This window comes from Capra hircus (assembly GCF_001704415.2).
Source record: "Capra hircus breed San Clemente chromosome X unlocalized genomic scaffold, ASM170441v1, whole genome shotgun sequence".
Classification (NCBI taxonomy): domain Eukaryota; kingdom Metazoa; phylum Chordata; class Mammalia; order Artiodactyla; family Bovidae; genus Capra; species Capra hircus.
In genome coordinates, this window is record NW_017189517.1 from 24,837,685 (window position 1) to 24,854,553 (window position 16,869).

The following is a 16,869-nucleotide window of genomic DNA, read 5'->3' on the forward strand; positions in this document are numbered from 1 at the left end:
GGGCCTACTAAGTGCTAGACACTATTCTAAATATTGAGAATATTTGTTGTTGTTTAGTTGCTTAGTCCTGTCTGACTCTCTTGTGGCCCCTTGGCCTGTAGACTGCAGGCTCCTCTGCCCATGGGATTTCCCAGGCAAGAATACTGGAATGGGTTGACATTTCTTCTCCAGGGATATTCCTGAGCCAGGGATTGAACCTGCATCTCCTTGCATTGGCAGATGGATTCTTTACCAGGGAGCCACCATAGCAATGAGTAAATTAATATTCCTGTGCCTGTTAGCAGGTTGCATTCTAGAAGGAAGTGAGAGATTAAAAAGAATAAGTAAAATCAATAAGTAAGCCACCTAGTGTTTTAGAAAGGGATAAGCACTATGGAAAAAAGAAGTAGAGAGCAAAGTAAGAGAGATCAAAAGTGCAGAGAAGGGTGAGTGAGTGAAATTTTTCATGGCAAGATCAAAGTAAGCCTCACTGAGACAGTCATACTTAAAGACTTGAAGGAAGTGACAGAAAAAGCCACGTGGATGTCTGAATGAAGAACTGTTGTTGGGGGTGGCAGGGGTACCTGGTGGGATTTCTTTGGGGAACAGCAAGGAGCATGGTATGGGTGGAGTGGAGCAAGTGCAGGGAAGTGTGATTGGAGATGACTGCAAACTAGCTGCTGGAGGCTAGATCATGAAGAGGCAGGTAGGCTGCTTTATGGAGTTTGGTTTTTCTCTGATTAAGATATGAAGCTGTTGGAAGGTTTTGAGGCAGAACAGTTATATAATCTAATTATGGCATGAAAAGCTCCTTCTGTCTGCTATGTGAGAATAGACTGTAGGGGGTGGAGTATGATAGGGATGAAGCAGGGAGACTTGTCAGCAAGCAGCTGCAGTAAGGCAAGTGAGGAGAGGTGGCGGCTTAGCTTAGGGGATTAAATTGTTGGCAAGGTCCCTCCTACTATGGTGACAACAATTGCCACTATCATTGAAATTAGAAAACGATGTGTTTTGGTCATAAAAATATATAAAGTATACTTCTTGCTTTATTACCAACAGCTTAATTGTTACAAACTGATTGCTAGGAAAACAAAACGAGAAGTGAAAATTGCTTTCTCTGGCTCAAATCCATGGGGAATAGAGGCTAATTTTAGCGTAATTTTTGACAAAAGCAGGAAGCAGTGACTTTGCTGGTTTCATTTACTACTGCTTCATACTACCTTCACATCTTGTTAACATATAATGGAGAAAATGCAGTAATAATAATAATAGATACACTTGACTAGTGATTGTAAGGTCCTTCTCTGGACAGAAAAGAAACTATTTTGGTTAATCATGCTAAATTAGAAGAAAGAAATTCACCCAGAAGAATCGAAAAGGAAAGAGCTTATATTTCCTACCTGTTCTCGAGGCCCACCCTCAACCCAAGCCCTTCCTCCATCATCAGATCTTTAGATTTAGCTGGACAAATTGATGGTAGTTGGTATATTGATTTCCAGGACACTACGAACACTTAAGAGAAGAGGCTCTGTCCCATAGTTTGAAGTTTTGGGGGCTAAGGGCAAGAATCCTGGATTTTAGCCCTGACTCTGCTATTTACCTGTTATATGACTTTAGGCAAACTTTCCCATCTCTAGTTGATTTCTAAGGGTCCTACCAACTCTGACATGCTCTGGTTTTAAGGAACAATAGAATTAGATCTCTTTCATTAAGGAGTAGGGCAGGAAACAAATTTGGGAGTTGAAGTCAGAAGAAAGAAATTGAGGGACTTCTCTGGCAGTCCAGTAGTTAAGACTCCATGCTTACAATGCAGGGGACATGGATTCAATCCCTGAGCAGGGAACCAGGATCCCACAGGCCACGTGAAGTGGCCAAAAACTAAAACATTTTTTAAAAAAGAAGAAATTGAGTCATATCAGAAACCTAATATGATGTAGGATACGTTATGTTAGGTTCTTCAGGTCAAAATTGAAAGAATACATGAAAACATTATTAAAAAATGTAACTCTTTACATTTACTAAAAATCATGTAACCATAGGCATACAATGCTGGATTTTGTAATATGTAAACTATACCTTGTAATATGTAAATAATACATATTTGTATTTACTAAAAATCACATAAATCACATTAACTAAACGTGATTTCGTAAATCACATTTACTAAAAATCACTTAACCATAGGCATACAATGCTGGATTTTGTATTATGTAAACAATACCTTGTAATATGTAAATAATACTTTGGCCACCTGATACAAAGAACTGACTCACTGGAAAAAACCCTGAGGCTGGGAAAGATTGAAGGCAGGAGGAGAAGGGGACGACAGAGGATGAGATGGTTGGATGGCATCACCGACTCGATGGACATGAGTTTGAGCAAGCTCTGGAGTTGATGATGGACAGGGAAGCCTGGCGTGCTGCAGTCATGGGGTTGCAAAGAGTTGGACATGATTGAGCAACTGAATGAAACTGAACTGAAACTATACCTTGATAAAGTCTTAAAAATGCATATTTGATTGTAATTTTATCTCCAAATAATCATGGATAGAGTCTTCCCAGGTGGCTCAGCAGTAAAGAATCTGCCTGCCAAGCAGGAGACATGGGTTTGATCCCTGGGTCGGGAAGAAGACATTTCCCTGGAGAAGAAAATGTCAACCTACTCCACTATTCTTGCCTGGGAAATCCCATGGACAGGGGAGCTTGGAGTGCTATAGTCCATGGGATTGCAAAAGAGTTGGGCACAACTTAGTGACTAAATAACAACAATAATCATGGATAGGGTGTATGAAATCATGTGGTTTGAGAATCTGCTCATTTACTTGCATGCATGAACATGAGTGAGAGGCAAGGAACATGTTAATAGTCTTGGGAGTTTTGTTGGCACAGAGAAGCTGCTGGGCTCTGGGGAGACTGAGGGAGCTAAAATGTCATTGTCACAAGGGAGGCAACTATTGATTTCACTGACAAACCCTGTAATTATGGAACACAGTACCTAGTTACATTAATTAGAAGAGAGTGAGAGTGGAGTTGGAGGCCCTGCTGGCAAGATAGAGGGAAAGTGTAGATCAGTCTTCTCTAAGGTGTGTCTAGAGTGTGCAGGGAGTGGAGAGGGGAAGCTGGAAAGTAGGTTGAGCAGAAACCAGTTTGAAGTTCTCCATGAGAAAGGCACAAGATTTACTACCTGAATTGCATGTATATTAAATATAAAGCACTGTATAACTAAAAATATAAAAGTTATAACCAACCTAGATAGTATATTCAAAAGCAGAGACATTACTTTGCCGACTAAGGTCCGTCTAGTCAAGACTATGGTTTTTCCTGTGGTCATGTATGGATGTGAGAGTTGGACTGTGAAGAAGGCTGAGCACTGAAGAATTGATGCTTTTGAACTGTGGTGTTGGAGAAGACTCTTGAGAGTCCCTTGGACTACAGGGAGATCCAACCAGTCCATTCTGAAGGAGATCAACCCTGGGATTTCTTTGGAAGGAATGATGCTAAAGCTGAAACTCCAGTACTTTGGCCACCTCATGCGAAGAGTTGACTCATTGGAAAAGACTCTGATGCTGGGAGGGATTGGGGGCAGGAGGAGAAGGGGACGACCGAGGATGAGATGGCTGGATGGCATCACGGACTCGATGGACGTGAGTCTGAGTGAACTCTGGGAGTTGGTGATGGACAGGGAGGCCTGGCGTGCTGCGATTCATGGGGTCGCAAAGAGTCAGACACGACTGAGTGACTGAACTGAACTGAACAGGTATATGGTAAAAATTCAGATGGTATAAACAAATGGTATAAAGAGATAGTGAAAAGGAAGTCTCCATTCCATCCTTGTCTCTCATTTGTGTTTCCCAGGAACATTCACCATTTCCAATTTTTGTGTATCACTCTGGAGATATTCTATTATCCTATACATATATAAATATATCACAAATGATAGGGTACTATTGACACTGTTTTTTCCCTCTTTATCTGTTTTAATTTAACAATATAGCTTGGAAATCACTCCTTATATTGATTTGTCTTATTCTTTTCTTAACATCTATATAGTACTTCCTTGTACTGCAGTTTATTTAACCAGTCCCCTATGAAGGACATTTAATTTGTTTCAATGACATCTGGTTTATTTTCTTAAAGTTCATCACCGAACAGCAAAACCAATCCCCAACATGGTGTTACTGATGAACATTTTGGACTTTTCTCTCTTTGCTTTATGTTTATTATATCAATTTTTAAATCTGTATTTTTCAGTAATAATCTTAGTGTACCCAAGACATTAAAAAAAACTGTATTGTAGTGATGCAATAAAGAGCTGCAGGTAAATGCCAGGACAAATCACTTTCAAAAAACTGAAAACTAGGCCAGATTGAGTCTGCCAGGCTGGGCAGAGGTTCTTACCAATTCAGGATCCACTTTGGAAGTGGAGCTCAGTCTTCAGGAACACTTCTTTGAAGGAGAAGAACTCAGAGAGCTAGTAAAATGGTGTAGAAACATCTAAGGGTGTGGAGTCAGAAGAATTGAGTTTCTCCCAATTTTGCCACTAACTAGCTATATGTCCTTGGGTAAGTCACATGGTGGGAGGTTCAATTCTTCCCCAGGAGTTAAGTAGGGGCAGAAATTTCAAGCCCATAATGCTGTTGTAAGGATGGGATAAATTAACAGCATTTCATAAGTGCTTTATTATATTTATTATATAATATATACTATATAATAATATTTATAATTGTGTTATACTTTAAATATAATATATATTATAACTAAACACAATATATTGTTTAATTTGTATAATGTAATATATAATGTACAATGTATTATAATTATATATGAATATAACATATATTATTATATAGTGTATATTAATTGCATTATATATGATATATGAAATCAATATGATATATAATATACAATATAATATATACAATGTAATGTAATATATATTTTGTTTATAATTAATTATAATATATATGAATACTTATTTATATTATATTATATTGTAAGCAACAGTTAGAACCAGACATGGAACAATGGTTAAAAATTGTGAAAGGAGTACATCAAGGCTGTATAGTCTCACCCTGCTTATTTAACTTATATGCAGAGTACATTATGCAAAATGCCAGGCTGGAATCATTATTGCTGGGAGAAATATCAATAACCTCAGATATGCAGATGACAGCACCCTTATGGCAGAAAGGGAAGAGGAATTAAAGAACCTCTTGATGAAGGTGAAAGAAGAGAGTGAAAAATCTGGCCTAAAACTCAACGTTCAAAAAATGAAGATCATGACATCTGGTCCCATTAATTCATGGCAAATAGATGGGAAAAAAATGGAAACAGTGGCAGACTTTATTTTCTTGGATTCCAATATCACAGCAAATGGTGACTGCAGCCATGAAATTAAAAGATGCTTGCTTTAGAAAAGGCAGAGGAACCAGAGATCAAATTGCCAAACATCCGCTGGATCATGGAAAAAGCAAGAGAGTTTCAGAAAAACATCTACTTCTCCTTTATTGACTATGCCAAAGCCTTTGACTGTGTGGATCACAATCAACTGTGGAAAATTCTGAAAGAGATGGGAATACCAGACCCCTAACCTGCCTCTTGAGAAATCTGTATGCAGGTCAGGAGGCAACTGTTAGAACGGGACATGGAACAACCGACTGGTCCCAAATAGGAAAAGGAGTACATCAAGGCTGTATATTGTCACCCTGCTTATTTAACTTATATGCAGAGTACATCATGAGAAACGCTGGACTGGAAGAAGCACAAGCTGGAATTAAGATTGCCGGGAGAAATATCAATAACCTCAGATATGCAGATGACACCACCCTTATGGCAGAAAGTGAAGAGGACCTAAAATGCCTCTTGATGAAAGTGAAAGAGGAGAGCGAAAAAGTTGGCTTAAAGCTCAACATTCAGAAAACGAAGATTATGGCATCCGGTCCCATCACTTCATGGGAAATAGATGGGGAAACAGTAGAAACAGTGTCAGACTTTATATTTTGGGGCTCCAAAATCACTGCAGATGGTGACTGCAGCCATGAAATGAAAAGACACTTACTCCTTGGAAGAAAAGTTATGACCAACCTAGATAGTATATTCAAAAGCAGAGGCATTACTTTGCCGACTAAGGTGCGTCTAGTCAAGGCTATGGTTTTTCCTGTGGTCATGTATGGATGTGAGAGTTGGACTGTGAAGAAAGCTGAGCACCGAAGAATTGATGCTTTCGAATTGTGGTGTTGGAGAAGACTCTTGAGAGCCCCTTGGACTGCAAGGAGATCCAACCAGTCCATTCTGAAGGAGATCAACCCTGGGATTTCTTTGGAAGGAATGATGCTAAAGCTGAAGCTCCAGTACTTTGGCCACCTCATGCAAAGAGATGACTCATTGGAAAAGACTCTGATGTTGGGAGGGATTGGGGGCAGGAGGAGAAGGGGACGACCGAGGATGAGATGGCTGGATGGCATCACGGACTCGATGGACGTGAGTCTGAGTGAACTCCGGGAGATGGTGATGGACAGGGAGGCCTGGCGTGCTGCGGTTCATGGGGTCTCAAAGAGTTGGACACGACTGAGCGACTGAACTGAACTGAACTTGCTCCTTGGAAGAAAAACTGTGACAAACCTAGACAGTGTATTAAAAAGCAGAGACACCACTTTGTTTACAAAGATCCGTATAATCAAAGCTATGGTTTTTCCAGAAGTCATGTACAGATGTGAGTTTGGACCATAAAGAATGCTGTGCATGAGTGCATGGTAAGTCATTTCAGTCGTGTCTGACTCTGCAACCCCATGGACTGTAGCCTACCAGCCACCTCTGTCCATAGGATTCTCCAGGCAAGAATACTGGAGTGGATTGCCATACCCTCCTCCAGGGAATCTTCCTGACTCAGGGATCCAACCTTTGTCTGAGGCATCTCCTGCCTTAGCAGGCAGGTTCTTTACCACTAGTGCCACCTGGCTAAGTGTGGAAGAACTCATGCTTTCAAACTGTGGTGCTGGAGAAGACTCTTTAAGAGTCCCTTGGACAGGGACCACATCTTTGTCTAACTCAATGAAACTATTGAGCCATGCCATGTAGGGCCACCCAAGATGGATGGGTCATAGTGGAGAGTTCTGACAAAACATGCTCCACTGGAGAAGGGAATGGAAAAGCTCTTCAGAATACTTGCCTTGAAAACCCCATGAACACTCAATCAGTTCATTGCTCAGTCGTGTCTGACTCTTGGCCACCCCATGAACTGTAGCATGCCACCCATCACCAACATCTGGAGCATGCTCAAACTCGTGTCCATTGAGTCAGTGATGCCATCCAACCATCTCATCCTGTCTTCCACTTCTCCTCCTGCCTTCAATCTTTCCCAGCATCAGGGTCTTCTCCAATGAGTCAGTTCTTCACATTAGGTGACCAAAGTAATGGAGCTTCAGCTACAGCTTCAGTCCTTCCAAACAATATTTAGGACTGATTTCCTTTAGGAAGGACTGGTTGGATCTTCTTGCAGTCCAAGGGACTCAAGAGTCTTATCCAAAACCACAGTTCAAAAGCATCAACTCTTCAGCACTCAGCTTTCTTTATAGTCCAACTCTCACATCCATACATGACTACTGGAAAAGCCATAGCTTTGACTAGACTGACCTTTGTTGGCAAAGTAATGTCTCTGCTTTTTAATATGTTGTCTAGGTTTGTCATAGCCTTTCTTCCAAGGAGCAAGCGTCTTTTAATTTCATGGCTGCAGTCACCATCTGCAGTGATTTTGGAGCCCCAAAATATAAAGTTTCTCACTGTTTCCATTCTTTATCCATCTACTTGTGATGAAGTGATGTGACTGCATGCCACGATCTTCGTTTTCTGAATGTTGAGTTTTAAACCAACTTTTTCAGTCTCCTCTTTCACTTTCATCAAGAGGCTCTTTAGTTCTTCTTCACTTTCTGTCATAAGTGTGGTGTCATGTGCATATCTGAGGCTGTTGATATTTTTCCCAGCAATCTTGATTCCAGCTTGTGCTTCATCCAGCCCAGTGTTTCTCACGATGTACTCTGCATATTAGTTAAATAAGCAGGGTGACAATATACAGCCTTAATGTACTCCTTTCCCAATTTGGAACCTGTCTGTTATTCTATGTCCAGTTCTAACTGTTGCTTCTTGACCTGCATACAGATTTCTCAGGAGGTAGGTAAGGTGGTCTGGTATTCCCATCTCTTTCAAAATTTTCCACAGTTTGTTGTGATGCAAACAGTCAAAGGTTTTGGCATAGTCAATAAAGGAGAAGTAGATGTTTTTCTGGAACTCTCTTGCTTTCTTGATGATCCAACGAATGTTGGCAATTTGATCTCTTGTTCCTCTGACTTTTTAAATCCAGCGTGAACATCTGGAAGTTCATGGTTCACATACTGTTGAAGCCTGGCTTGGAGAATTTTGAGTAATACTTTCCTAGAGTGTGAGATGAGTGCAATTGTGAGGTAGTTTGAACATTCCTCGGCACTGCCTTTCTTTGGGATTGGAATGAAAACTGACCTTTTCCAGTCCTGTGGCCACTGCTGATTTGCAATAAACAGTATGAAAAGGCAAAAAGATATGACAATGAAAGATGAACTCCCCACGTCAGTAGGTGCCCAATATCTCACTGGAGAAAAGTGGAGAAACAACTCCAGAAAGAATGAAGAGATGGAGCCAAAGTGAAAACACCCAGTTGCAGATGTGGTGATGGAAGCAAAATCTGATGCTGTAAAGAACAGTATTGCATAGGAACCTGGAATGGAATGCCAGGTCCACGAATCAATGTAAATTGGAAGTGGTCAGAGAGGAGATGGCAAGAGTGAACACTGACATTTTAGGAATCAGTGAACTAAAATGAACCAGAATGGTTGAATTTAATCCAGATGACCATTATATCTACTACTATGGGCAAGAATCCCTTAGAAGAAATGGAGCAGCCATCATAGTCAATAAAAGAGTCTGAAATGCAGTACCTGGGTGCAGTCTCAAAAATGACAAAATGATCTCTGCTTGTTTCCAAGGCAAACCATTCAATATCACAGTAATCCAAGTCCATGCCCCAACCACTAATGCCAAGGAAACTGAAGTTGAATGATTCTATCATGATCTACAAGACCTAGAACTAACACCAAAAAAGAGATGTCCTTTTCATCACAGGGGACTGGAATGCGAAAGTAGGAAGTCAAGAGTCAAAGAGCTTAACAGGCAAGTTTGGCCTTGGAGTACAAAATGAAGCAGGGAAAAGGCTAACAGAGTTTTGCCAAGAGAATGCACTGGTCATAGCAAACACCGTCTTCCAACAACACAAGAGATGACTCTACACATGGACATCACCAGATGGTCAACATTGAAATCAGATTGATTATATTCTTTGCAGCTGAAGATGGAGAAGCTCTATACAGTCAGCAAAAACAAGACCAGAAGTTGACTGTGGCTCAGATCATGAACTCCTTATTGTGAAATTCAGATTTAAATTGAAGAAAGTACGGAAAACCACTAGGCCATTCAGGTATGACCTAAATGAAATCCCTTACGATTATACAGTGGAAGTGACAAATAGATTCAAGGGATTAGATTTGATAGAGTGGCTGAAGAACTATGGATGGAGGTTTGTGACATTGGACAGGAGACAATGGCCAAGACTATCCCCAAGAAAAAGAAATGCAAGAAGGCGAAATGATTGTCTGAGGAGGCCTTACAAATAGCTGCGAAAAGAAGAGAAGCTAAAGGCAAAGGAGAAAAGGAAGAATATACCCATCTGAATGCAGAGTTCCAAAGAATAGCAAGGAGAGATAAGAAGTGATAAATGATTTCTCAATGATCAATGCAAAGAAATAGAGGAAAACAATAGAATGGGAAAGACTAGAGATCTCTTCAAAAAAAATTAGAGATACCAAGGGAACAATTCCTGCAAAGATGGGCACGTGATGGACCTAACAGAAGTGAAAGATATTATGAAGAGGAGGCAAGAATACACAGAAAAACTATACAAAAAAGATCTTAATGACCCAGATAACCACAATGGTGTGATCATTCACCTAGAGCCAGATATCCTGGAGTGCAAAGTCAAGTGGGCCTTAGGAAGGATCACTAAGAACAAAGCTAGCAGAGGTGATCAAATTCCAGCTGAGCTATTTCAAATCATAAAGGATGATGCTGTGAAAGTACTGCACTCAATAAACCAGCAAATTTGGAAAACTCAGCAGTGGCCACAGGACTGGAAAAGGTCAGTTTTCTTTCCAATCCCACAGAAAGGCAATGTCAAAGAATGTTCAAGCCACCACACAATTGCACTCATCTCACACACTCACAAAGTAATGCTCAAAATTCTCCAAGTGAGGCTTTAACAGTATGTGACCTGAGAACTTCTAGATGTTCAAGCTGGATTTAGAAAAGGCAGAGGAACCAGAGATCAAATTGCCAATAGCTGTTGGATCATAGAAAAAGCAAGAGAGTTCCAGAAAAACATCTACTTCTCCTTTATTGACTATGGCAAAGCCTTTGGCTGTGTGGATCACAAAAAACTGTGGAAAATTCTTCAAGAGACGGGAATACCTGACTACCTTACCTGCCTCCTGAGAAATCCTTATGCAGGTCAAGAAGCAACAGTTAGAATCAGACATAAAACAACAGACTGGTTCCAAATTGGGAAAGGAGTATGTCAAGCCTGCACACTGTCACCCTGTTTATGTAACTTATATGCAGAGTACATCATGCGAAATGCTGGGCTGGATGAAGCATAAGCTGGAATCAAGATTGCCAGGAGAAATATCAACAATCTCAGATATGTAGATGACACCACCCTTATGGCAGAAAGCGAAGAAGAACTAAAGAACCTCTTGATGAAAGTGAAAGAGGACAGTGAAAAGCTGGCTTAAAAATCAACACTCAAAAAACGAAGATCATGGCATCCAGTCCCATCACTTCATGGCAAATAGATGGTGAAAGAATGGAAGCAGTGAGAAACTTTATTTTTTGGGGCTCCAAAATCACTGCAGATGGTGACTGCAGCCATGAAATTAAAAGACGCTTGCTCCTTGGAAGAAAGGCTATGACAAACCTAGACAACATATTAAAAAGCAGAGACATTACTTTGCCAACAAAATCCATCTAGTCAAAGCTATGGTTTTTCCAGTAGTCATGTATCGATTGAGAATTCGACCATAATGAAAACTAAGTGCTGAAGAATTGATGCTTTTGAACTGTGCTATTGGAGAAGACTCTTGAGAGTCCACTGGGCTGCAAGGAGATCTAACCAGTCCATCCTAAAGGAAGTAAGTCCTGAATGTTGTTTGGAAAGACTGATGCTGTAGCTGAAGCCCCAATACTCTGGCCACATGATGTGAAGAACTGACTTATTGGAAAAGATCCTGATGCTGGGAAAGATTCCTCCTGATGAGGGTAAGAGGAAAAGGGGGTGACAGAGGATAAGATGATTGGATGGCATTACCAATTCAAAGGACATGAGTTGGAACAAACTCCAAGATAGTGAAGGACAGGAAGCCTGTTGTGCTGCTGTCCATGGGGTCATAAAGAGTTGAACAGGACTTAGGAATAAAACAACAATATATTATATGTAATATTATATAAATTATATACATGCATTAATGTAGATAATGGTATATAGTTATTAAAATAGCAATATAATATTAATCAATATACACTATAAGGTAATTAATTAAAATATGTTATATAATATAATTATAGACTATAACTTATATTTTATGTTATGTATATTAACATAATTATGTTATATATATTATATGTTATACAATATAATTTTAACATATGTTATATATTATTATATTTTGTGATATATTAATAATTATAATGTATTTAATGTCATTATACAACATATATGTTTTAAATTACTTATGTAATGTAGCATAGATTATATACTATATATCACATATATTATATATTATATTATATATTATAATATTATATATCACATATCATGTATTATATCATAATTATGTATTATATTATTATGATTATGTATTATATTATATATAAAGTATGTGTGTAATATATATAACACTATATATTATACAATGTACCATATATTATTTATTGATAATAATTATATTAATAATACACGTTAATTAAATGAATTTCTTTAAGAGACAGAGTCATAAAACCAGAATAGCCAGAGCTCCTGGTAGAAGAAATGTATATATGTGCACAAATTTCAACCTAAATTCTAAAAGAAGGGCTGAGGAAGACACAGCTCCTTCTTGACTTGATATGTCCTAATTCAAGACTTAACAAAGGGTACCCTTTTTGAAAAAGTTCCTGTAGGTCTACAATTTAAATGTACATTCTTGTCACCAACTGTAGGATAGCATACTGCTGTTCTTTGTAAACAGATACTTTTTCTTTCCTCCTTTACAGTTTTCTGCATCATAACTCACTGACCAAAGATTGAAGCCCATCACTGTCAGTAAGCATGAAAGAGGGTTTGCATTTTAAGGGGAAAATACTCTCTATTTGGGTGCTTCCCTGGTGTTAAAGAATTCACCTGCCAATGCAGGAGATGCAGGTTCAGTCCCTGGGTCAGGAAAATCCCCTGGAGAAGAAAATGGCAATCCATTCCAGTATTCTTGCCTGGGAAATCCCATGGACAGAGGAGCCTGGTGGGCTATAGTCCATGGGGTCATAAAAGAGTCATAAATGACTTAGGGACTTAACAAAACAATAACAAGCTCTCTATTTAGACATGCCAGTTCAGAGAAACCCAGCAGATGGTTTTAAGAATTGAGCCATTTGACATTTCATTGGGATGAGACCTAGAAACAGTACTAGAAAGAAAAAAACAATGAGCATTCTATGAGATGAGGAAAGGACCGGGTGAAGGAGAGAGACTAGAGTATAAACTGAAGTAAGATTTTTGGAGGATAACTTGACAATATATATGTTAAAAATCAAAATGCACACACTGGAAAAGGTCAGTTTTTATTCCAATCCCAGAGAAGGGCAAACCTGTCATGCTTCAGTCCATAGAGTCACAGAGTCAGATAGGACTGAGCGACTAAACAACAACTGTCCTTTTGCCTAATCTTCCTGAAAAATCCAGTCCTAAAGCCATTTGGTGAGATGGAGCAAGGTAGACATCCATGGTGGGGAGTGTTGTGGGGTGCAGACTGGGGTTTTGGAGATCCAACATGGTGAGGACGTGTCCCTGCAGAGGGTGGATCTGAGTCTAAACAAGTGGATGCAGGTATTGTCATGGAGGGACAGCCTGATGTGAAGAGTCAGAACCTGAGAGGGATGAAGAGGAAATCTATGCAGGGGAGCAGCTGGTAATGGAGAATGAGAGGCCCCAAGCAAGGGAAGCAGACAAAGTGTCAGGAGAGTGACAATGGAAATGGGAGATGGGTTACTGTGCTGGTTACCTATTTCTGCCTAACAATTCACTCCCAAACTCAATGACTTAGAACAACAAACATTTATTATTTTTTTTCAAACATTTATTTTTTAATTTTAATTTTTTAAGTTATTTAGTTTTGGCTGTGTGGGATATGGGGATCTTTGTTCCCCTCAGTTCAGTTCAGTTCAGTTCAGTCGCTCAGCCGTGTCCGACTCTTTGCGACCCCATGAATCACAGCACTACCAGGGTTCAAACCTATGCCCCCTGCAGTGGAAGCATGAAGTCTTAACTACTGGATTGTCAGGGAACTCCAAACCAACATTTATCATATCAGTTTTGTGTGTCAGGAATCTGGGCACAGCCTAGCTGGGTGCTTCTGACTCAGAGGCTCACAAAGCTCCCATTTGAAGTTTCAACTGAGGGAGAATCTGATTCCAGGCACATTTACGTTATTGTTACCAGGATTTAGTTCCTCATGGGCTGTTGACTGAGAGCCTCAGTTCCTCCATGCTTGTTGGTTAGAAGCCTCCCTCAGCTCCTTGCCATATGGACCTCTTTATAGGGCAGTTAGGTTCCCTGAGAGGAAGAGAAAGAGAGAGAAAGAAGGAGAGAGAAAATTAGAGAGAAGTCAGAGTCTTCTTGTAACCTAATCTTAGAAGTGATATCTCATAATTTTTGCCATATTCTATCATTGGAAATGATTAACTAGATTGAGCTCACATTCAAGGGGAAGTGATTACACAAGTTAATTAATACCACTGGGCAGGGATTCTTGAGGGCCATCTTAGAGAAAAATATCCATTCTATCCAAAGTGATCTATAGATTCAATGCAATCCCTATTAATACCCCAATGGCACTTGTTTTTTAAAACAAAAATAGTAAAACAATCCTAAAATTCATATGGAACCACAAGGGATCTTGAATAGCCAAAGCAATCTTGAGAAAGAAGGAAAAAGCTGGAGGCATCATACATCTTGATTTCAAAACACATTACAAAGTGACAATAATTAAAACAGTATGGTACTGGCATAAAATTAGTATGGTGTGGTATACTGGCATACACCAGGGGAACATAATTGAGAGTCCAACAATATATCAACATACTTATAGTCAACAAGAGTACACAATGAGGAAAGGATGGTCTCTTTGACAAATGGTGTTAAGACAGGGAATATAGCTAATATTTTGTAATAACTTAAGGGAAAAAATAAAAAGAAAAAATTCTTATAAACATCAAAAAATAAGACAAAGCAGTAAAAAATAAAAATTTAAACATTGAAAACAACAAAATAAAAACCCAAATGGCGTTGGGAAAACTAGACATGCAAAAAGAATGAAATTGGACCCTTGTTTTACAGCATACACAAAATCAACTAAAAATGGATTAAAGATTAAGTGTAAGACCATAAACAGCAATTAAGAAAAAAAGACATAGGGGAAAAATTTCATAACATGGGTCTTGGCAGTCATTTCATGGATATGACATCGAAAGCATAAGGAACAAAAGCAAAAATAGACAAATGAGACTACATCAAACTAAAAAGCTTCACTGCAGCAAAGAGTAAAAAGACAACCTATGGAATGGAAGAAAATATTTGCAAACCATATATCTGGTAAGGGGTTAATATACAAAATATATGAGAAACTCCTACAACTCAACAGCAAAAAAAAAAAAAAAATCAAACAATCAAATTATAAAACAGACAAAGGACTTAAATAGACATTTCTCCAAGGAATATATACAGGCTGTTAAGGCGTGAAACAGAGGGTGGCGCTGGCGGCGCTGGCGGCGTGGGCTCGGCTGGGGTGCCGGCTGAAAAGGCTGGGGCTGGCACGCAGACAATGAACAGCAGCCGGGCGCTCGTGGAGCCATGCGAGGCGGCGGAAGCTGAGGCCGATACGTACGTGTTCCAGTACGTGAGCGAGCGCGTGACTCTGACCGAATCTTCGTGTGGGGTTTCAGCTTCTCCCGGGCGCTGGGCGTGCCCACCTCCGTGCTGCCCAGCTATGGACCCCAGCCCCGTGCCGCAGGATCCAGGCCGTGCCCTACCGCCTGGAGCTGGGCCAAAAGATTTCATCTGCTGCCTGTGGTTATGGATTCGCTGTCCTCTAAAACCAAGGATATTATGAAAGTTTGGGCGTATGAGGCTCAACAAAGATGTTCAGCTCAGATTTCACAGGAGCCTGAAAGATAAAATGAGGGGATAAGAGTATGGTTTGGAGCCCTCGCCTGTGCCACTGCCGCTGGACAGACCTCAGGAGATGTGGGTGCTGCAGGTCTCCTGTGGTAGAGCCCACTTGCTTGTCCTGACAGATGGGGAAAGCGTCTTCAGCATGGGGAATAATTCTTACGGGCAGTATGGAAGAAAGGTGGTCAAAAACGAAATTTATAGTGAAAGTCACAAAGTCCATAGGATGCAGGACTTCGATGGACAGATGGTCCAGGTCGCCTGTGGTCAGGACCATAGTCTGTTCCTGACCAATAAAGGAGAAGTGTATTCTTGTGGCCGGGTCACAGGTGTGCAAACAGGTGTGGGTCACTATGATATCACCAGCATGCCTACCAACCTGGGCGGAGATCTCGCAGGAGTGAACGTCATCCAGATGGATACCTGTGGGAACTGCTGCCTGGTCGTGTTGGCCAGTGGGGGCCTCTTCAGGTAGGGGAACTCTGAGTACCTGCAGCTTGCCTCTGTCACCGACTCCAGACAGGTGAATGTCCTCCTGGTGTTTGCCCTTCTCAGGAGTGGCATGGGTGAAGCAGGCTGTGTGGGGGGGGGGACAGGCTGCACTGTATTAAACAGAGAAGGACACGTTTTTGTCTGGGGCTACGGAATTCTTGGGAAGGGACCAAACCTCTTGGAAACCTCTCTTTCAGAAATGATTCCACCCACTCTCTTTGGCCTGACGGAGTTTAACCCAGAAGTCCAGGTTTCCTGCATTCGCTGTGGATTTGGCCATTTTGCTGCTCTGACCAACAGAGGAGAGCTGTTTGTGTGAGGCAAGAACATCCAAGGGTGCCTGGGTGGAAGACCAGTACTTCCCGTGGAGGTTGACTATTCCTGGGGAGCCCGTGGACGTGGCGTGTGGTGTGGATCACATGGTGACTCTGGTCAAGTCCCTCATCTGAACCTCCTCCTTGATCCTTTGGAGCCTGGCCCTGGCCTCAGGACCACTTGGCCTGCTCAGCAAGGGCGGCCACAGGGCTCTGAATAGGGCCTGAGAGTGTCAGGGTCCTCCATCCACAGGGCCGCGCTCCATGCAGCCTGGAGCTGGGCGACCAGAAGTGCTGGAGTTGGTCCCTGCCCACCCAGCCCAGGGTGAGGCACGCTGTACAGATGCTGCCATTATCCGCCAAACCCAGGGCTGAGTGGCCCTGGCAGGTCGAGGATGATTGGCTTATCTTGGCTCCTTCCAGGGGACACACAACGTCTTCTGGTGTCACGTCTGGTCTTCAGAGATCTCATTCACTCAGCCATCTCTGGGCGCTGCTGACACACAGTGGACAGCCCTGCATGGGGGTACTT

General features: G+C 41.0%; 1 pseudogene; it reads left to right on the top strand.

The window, feature by feature from the left end:
• Positions 1-16,472, top strand: part of LOC102178803 — a 54,802-nt pseudogene extending 38,330 nt beyond the window's left edge.
• The last annotated feature ends 397 nt before the right edge of the window (positions 16,473-16,869 follow it).